A 7,052-nucleotide genomic window follows, 5' to 3' on the forward strand; every position below is an offset into this window, starting at 1 on the left:
TTATTATGTCTACCTACTATTATATGGCTAAGCTTGTAAATATTATAGCGAGAGACCCAACTAAGATGTGGCTGTATATACTTGGTTACATCAATACCAACCAGCTATTGTCTGTTTTTTGAAAATGCATTTAACCCATGAAACAAAACAAATCATTAATAGGGCGTGGATAGGCCATGCTTTTCATTTGGTATTTTCTTCTCATGCCAGAGGGGTATCTGTTTTGATTCATAACTCTGCAGCTAATCACTGGTATATATATCTCACTCCTCTGCTCCATGTTATCTCTTCTGAAATCTATGTTGTATCTCCATGTTACTTGAAATGCTCTGCAGCTAATCACTAGTATATATATATATCATTCATCTACGTTGTTTAATCCATGATACTTTAAAGCCCCCGTCTCACATAGCGAGATAGCTAGCGAGATCGCTGCTGAGTCAAGGTTTTGGTGACGCAACAGCGACCTCACCAGCGATGTCGCTATGTGTGACACTTTGCAGCGATCAGGCCCCTGCTGTGAGGTCGCTGATCGCTGCAGAATGTCCTGGACCATTTTTTGGTCTTTGCCCTCCCGCTGGTCAGCACACATCGCTGTGTGTGACCAGCGGGACCAGCGATCAGGCTGGTAACCATGATAAACAGCGGGTTACTAGGGGCACACGCGCACTTAGTAACCCGCTGTTTATCATGGTTACCACTCTGCTACGGTGAGCGGTAACCTCCCGCTCACCATAGCAGGCTCGTAACCATGATAAACAGCGGGTTACTAGGTGCGCGTGTGCCCCTAGTAACCCGCTGTTTATCATGGTTACCAGCCTGCTCCTGCTTCAGCAGGCTGGTAACCAGGAGCAGGACATCGTGGAAAGATTCTTTCCACGATGTCGCTGCTCCCCTGATCGTTGGTGAGCCTGTCTGTTTGACAGCTCACCAGCGATCACATAGCGACGCAGCAACGATCCCTGACTGGTCGTATCGTTGTCAGGATCGCTGTAGCGTCGCTAAGTGTGACGGGGCCTTAAGGTCATCACACTTACTTTAACAGTTTATGATCCATGTTGAGTTGCCAGTCTGTTTTTTTTTCTGCAGTTTTATTGTCTCCTGTTGTCTTAAGCTAGTTGAGTGATTGCTAACGAATTAAATCTGTGTAGATCTAAGCAGATACATCCATATATATTGAGACACTAGATGGTGACCCGATTCTAACGCATCGGGTATTCTAGAACATGTATGCGGCCGACCAGGCGCAATCAGCAGAGCGGTGTTTAAATTTGGCGCCAAAATCGCTGATTGGTCGCGGCCGCGACCAATCAGCAGAGCGGTGTTTAAATTTGGTGCCAATATCGCTGATTGGTCGAGGCCGCCGGCCGCGACCAATCAGTGAATCGTATTACTGAGGACCGGGCAGCAGCGCTGCCTGTGCGGGTACTTCCGCTGTGAAGAGCCGGTAGATGGTCGGCTGCTCGGAGCTGAAGTATCCCGACCGGCGGCGCTGGTCCCCGGTCCTTCCTTCACACTTGCCGTCGGGAGATCAGCGGGCCAAGCCGCTGATCTCCCGACGGTAGCCGCATGGAGGTCAGCGGCGCCGCCCGTCGGGGTACTTGTGCTGCCAGCAGCGGGGAGATGAGCGGCTAGCGCAGCTCATCTCCCGGCTGCATCGCCGCTGACTTCCATCCGGCAGATGAGCCGCTAACGGCCGCCATCTTTTTCTGAAATCCCGCGTCGCTGATTGGCCGCGGCCGAACCAATCAGCGACGCGGGATTTCCTGGACAGACGGACAGACAGACGGGATAAGACGATTATATATATTAGATAGTCAAGGGGCAGCATTTATGCGGGGACATTTATGCATATAGCATTTATGCATACTTTATCGAAGTGCCATAGTTTCTCAAAGTGCCTCGGCAGTTAGATATGGCAGTTGGACAGGGCAGGAGACAGGTAAGACATGCAAGACAATTAAACAAACTTGCTTCCAGTTCATCTGTTTTGCAAACAGTATTCACCATTTGTATTTGTGCCATTTACGTTCTGGCTGCTACAATCATCCACATTCACCGTTCTCCCACAAATTCTGAACACTTCATTCACATTTACCCCTCTCTCCTCTCTTCTCCTATGTACAGCTGTCATGCTCTCTTCACAATGTTATACCACACAGACCCACCATACAACATAGGAAACGCTCTCACAAATCACTCAACCTTCTGCTCACTCTCTGTGTCTTCCTTCTCTTAGTCGCAGGTGATATTTCTCCTGATCCAGGACCCTCCAGTAGTAATAACACTAACTCTTGCCCTGTTACATTCAGAAACCCTGCTAATCTCATTAATATTCCTTGCATATCTTCTGTCTCATTCAACTGTTTCCTTTGGAATATGCGCTCAGCATGTAATAAACGCTCTTACATCAATGACTTTTTCCTCTCTAATTCCCTTGACCTTCTGGCTCTCACTGAAACCTGGATCCAGCAGTCGGACACCACCGCCGCTGCAGCTCTCTCCTATGGTGGCCTACACTTCTCTCATACCCCGCCACCTGACAACAGATCAGGGGGAGGTGTTGGTCTGCTCCTTTCAACAAAATGTACGTTTCAGGTTACCCCCCGGTACCCTCCCTTATCTTCCCTTCTTTTGAGGTCCACACAGTCAGACTCTACCGGCACTTCTCCCTGTGAGTGGCGGTTGTCTATCGCCCTCCAGGTCCCTCCCGTCAGTTCCTGGATCACTTTGCTGCCTGGCTTCCAAATTTTCTATCCTGCGACATCCCCACGATAATCATGGAAGATTTTAACATCCCAGTTGGCGATTCTCTTTCCCCATCTGCCGCTCATCTTTTATCACTAACCTCCTCCTTCAGCCTGTCACAGCTTGCTAATTCTCCTACACATGAAGATGGGAACACATTGTAACTGATCTTCACCCGGCTTTGCTCAGTACATGACTTTACTATCTCTCCCCTTCAACTCTCTGACCATAATCTTCTTTCATTCTCTGTCAAGAACTGTGACTCTACTCAAGACACCCCCACTTTCCACACTTATAGAAATATACGCGCCATTAACACCCAGAAATTTATGAAAAAGTTGCAATCATCATTGGCCCCAATCTCTTCCCTCTCATGTCCCGACTCTGCATTGAAGCATTATAACGAAATAATGCTATGCGCCCTGGATGAAGCCGCACCTCCTACACAAAGAACAATTCGGCATAGATGGCGACAGCCCTGGCACACGCCTCAAACACGTCTTCTCCAGCAGTGCTCCAGGTGCGCTGAAAGGCTGTGGAGAAAATCTAATCTGCCCGAAGATTTCCTCCATTATAAATTTATGCTGAAAACATATAACTCTGCGCTTCACCTCTCCAAACAAACCTACTTTAACAACCTCATCATCTCACTTTCCAATAATCCTAAACGACTCTTTGACACGTTTCAGTCTCTCCTCAATCAAAGAGCACAGACCCCGACCACCGACCTCAGAGCTGATGATCTGGCCAATTATTTAAAAGAAAAAATTGACCATATCCGACAGGAAATTTTCTCCCAATCCCCAAACGTTATGCATGCTCTCCCCCGCCACATTGTATCTTGCTCACTTTCTGACTTCGAACCAGTCACGGAAGATGAAGTGATCAGGCTCCTGGCATCTTCTTGCCCTACCACCTGCACCAGTGAACCTATTCCCTCACATCTCCTTCAGTCCCTTTCTCCAGCTGTCACCACTCACCTAACTAAAATTTTCAACCTCTCCCTCTCATCTGGTATCTTTCCCTCTTCTTTTAAACCTGCCAGCATACATCCATTACTTAAAAAACTATCCCTTGACCAGAACTGCACGGTCAACTACAGACCTGTTTCCAATCTTCCCTTTATCTCTAAACTCCTGGAACGCCTGGTCCACTCCTGTCTAATCTGCTATCTCTCAGACAAATCTCTTCTTGACCTTCTACAATATGGTTTCCGCTCTTTACATTCTACTGAAACTGCCCTCACTAAAGTCTCTAATGATCTACTAACAGCTAAATCTAATGGTCACTACTCCCTGCTGATTCTCCTGGATCTCTCTGCAGCATTCAACACTGTGGATCACCAGCTCCTCCTCACTATGCTCCGCACTATTGGCCTCAAGGACACTGTTCTCTCCTGGTTCTCCTCCCATCTCTCTGACTTCTCCTTCTCTGTGTCTTTTGCCGGCTCCTCTTCCTCTCCCCTTCCCCTTACTGTCGGGGTTCCTCAAGTATCAGTCCTAGGTCCCCTTCTTCCCTCCTTATGCACCACTCCTATTGGACAAACAATCAGCAGATTCGGTTTTCAGTACCATCTCTATGCTGATGACACCCAATTATACACTTCTGCTCTGGACATCACCCCTGCATTACTATAAAAGACCAGTGATTGTCTTTCCTCTGTCTCTAACACTATGTCCTCCCTCTGTCTAAAACTGAATCTGTCAAAAACTGAAATACTCGTATTTCCTCTCTCCACTAACCTACCTGTGCCCGATATTGCCATTTCCATTTGTGGCTCAACCATTACTCCCCAGCAACAAGCCCGCTGTCTTGGGGTCATTTTTGTTTCAGATCTTTCCTTCACTCCTCACATCAAATCACTCGCTCGTTCATGTCGTCTACACCTCAAAAACATCTCAAGAATCAGGACTTTTCTCACCTTTGACTCGGCAAAAACTCTTACCGTAGCTCTTATTCATTCTAGTCTGGACTGCTGCAACTCTCTACTTATCGGGCTCCCTCTTACTAAACTCTCCCCTCTCCAATCCATCCTTAACGCAGCAGCCAGGATCATATTCCTCGCCAACCGCTACACCGATGCCTCTTCCCTGTGCCAGTCATTGCATTGGTTGCCCATCCAATATAGAGTTCAATTTAAACTTATCACGCTTACCCACAAAGCGCTCCATGCTTCAGTACCCCCCTACATCTCCTCCCTTGTCTCAGTCTACCACCCTACAAATGCCCTCCGTTCAGCCAAAGACTTAAAACTAAAATCCTCCATAATCCGAACTTCCCACTCCCGTCTCCAAGATTTCTCATGTGCTGCGCCAATTCTTTGGAATGCACTACCCAGGACAGTTCGATTAATCCCCAATACCCACAGTTTCAAGCGGACCCTAAAACCCATTTCTTTAGACTGGCGTATCGCCTCCACACACTATCTGTCCGTCCCAGTTTTCCGTCCCAGTTTTCCTTCATATTAAAATCTTCTTCAATTTCAGGTTCATACCAACCATGCAATTAATAGCCTCGGTCAGGACTGTACACATACTGGCTGGCGACCAGTCCATGTATTATTATTTATCCTATTTAATATATCAAGGCTGCATTATATATATATGTACAGTGCAGACCAAAAGTTTGGACACACCTTCTCATTTAAAGATTTTTATGTATTTTCATGACTATGAAAATTGTACATTCACACTGAAGGCATCAAAACTATGAATTAACACATGTGGAATTATATACTTAAGAAAAAAGAAGTCATCAAAGCAAAAGGTGGCTACTTTGAAGAACCAAGAATATGACATATTTTCAGTTGTTTCACACTTTTTTGTTAAGTATATAATTCCACATGTGTTAATTCATAGTTTTGACGCCTTCAGTGTGAATGTACAATTTTCATAGTCATGAAAATACAGAAAAATCTTTAAATGAGAAGGTGTGTCCAAACTTTTGGTCCGTACTGTACATTCTACCTTTTGTGTCTCCCCCATTTCCTCATAGACTGTAAGCTTGCAAGCAGGGCCCTCACTCCTTTCGATATGAGACATGCTTATTCTGTATTGTCTGTATAAGTCCCCCCAAAAATTTGTAAAGTGCTGCGGAATATGTTGGCGCTATAAAAATAAAAATTATTATTATTATAGCACACCTATATGTGTATAGGATTATAATGTTTATTACAATATTATGGTTATATAAGAGATTTCAAGAATGTGAATGTTAATTGTAAGATATAGTAACTGTAAGTTATCAGACGGTTTCTTGTTTGTCAAAAAAAAAACTAATGAAGAAAATCTCAATAAAAATATATCGGTTTAAAAAAAAAGATTAGAAAAAAGGCTTCTCCCCTCTGTGGGTTGTCTGGTGCCTAATCAAATCGGATTTCTGGTTAAAACATTTCCCAGAATCTGAACATGAAAAAGGCTTCTCCCCTGTGTGAGTTCTCTGGTGCGTAACCAAAACTGATTTTTGGTTAAAACATTTCCCACATTCTGAACAGAAAAAGGGCTTCTCCCCTGTGTGGGTTCTCTTGTGACTATCAAGAATCATTTTACGATTAAAACATTTCCCACATTCTGAACAGGAAAAAGGCTTCTCCCCTGTGTGAGTTCTCTGGTGCATAATCAAACCTGATTTTTGGTTAAAACATTTCCCACATTCTGAACAGGAAAAAGGCTTCTCCCCTGTGTGGGTTCTCTTGTGACTATCCAGAATCATTTTACGATTAAAACATTTCCCACATTCTGAACAGGAAAAGGGTTTCTCCCCTGAGTGGGTTCTCTGGTGGCTATCAAGATACGCTTTCTGGTTAAAACATTTCCCACATTCTGAACATGAAAAAGGCTTCTCCCCTGTGTGAATTCTCTGGTGCTTAACTAAAGCTGATTTCTGGTTAAAACATTTTCCACATTCTGAACAGGAAAAGGGCTTCTCCCCTGTGTGGGTTCTCTTGTGACTATCAAGAATCATTTTACGATTAAAAAATTTCCCACATTCTGAACAGGAAAAGGGCTTCTCCCCTGTGTGAGTTCTCTGGTGCATAATCAAACCTGATTTTTGGTTAAAACGTTTCCCACATTCTGAACAGGAAAAAGGCTTCTCCCCTGTGTGGGTTCTCTTGTGACTATCCAGAATCATTTTACGATTAAAACATTTCCCACATTCTGAACAGGAAAAGGGCTTCTCCCCTGTGTGAATTCTCTGGTGGATATCAAGATGCGCTTTCTGGTTAAAACATTTCCCACATTCTGAACATGAAAAAGGCTTCTCCCCTGCGTGGATTCTCTGGTGATCAACAAAAAATGATTTCT

The 7,052-nt window shown here is 44.8% G+C and overlaps 1 pseudogene; it reads right to left on the bottom strand.

Moving 5' to 3' along the window:
- Positions 1-5,685: 5,685 nt before the first annotated feature.
- Positions 5,686-7,052, bottom strand: part of LOC141270597 (uncharacterized) — a 48,043-nt pseudogene continuing 46,676 nt past the window's right edge.

This window comes from Phyllobates terribilis, unplaced genomic scaffold, assembly GCF_046119375.1.
Source record: "Phyllobates terribilis strain yellow unplaced genomic scaffold, ASM4611937v1 Scaffold_5__5_contigs__length_657084704, whole genome shotgun sequence".
NCBI classification, from domain to species: Eukaryota; Metazoa; Chordata; class Amphibia; order Anura; family Dendrobatidae; genus Phyllobates; species Phyllobates terribilis.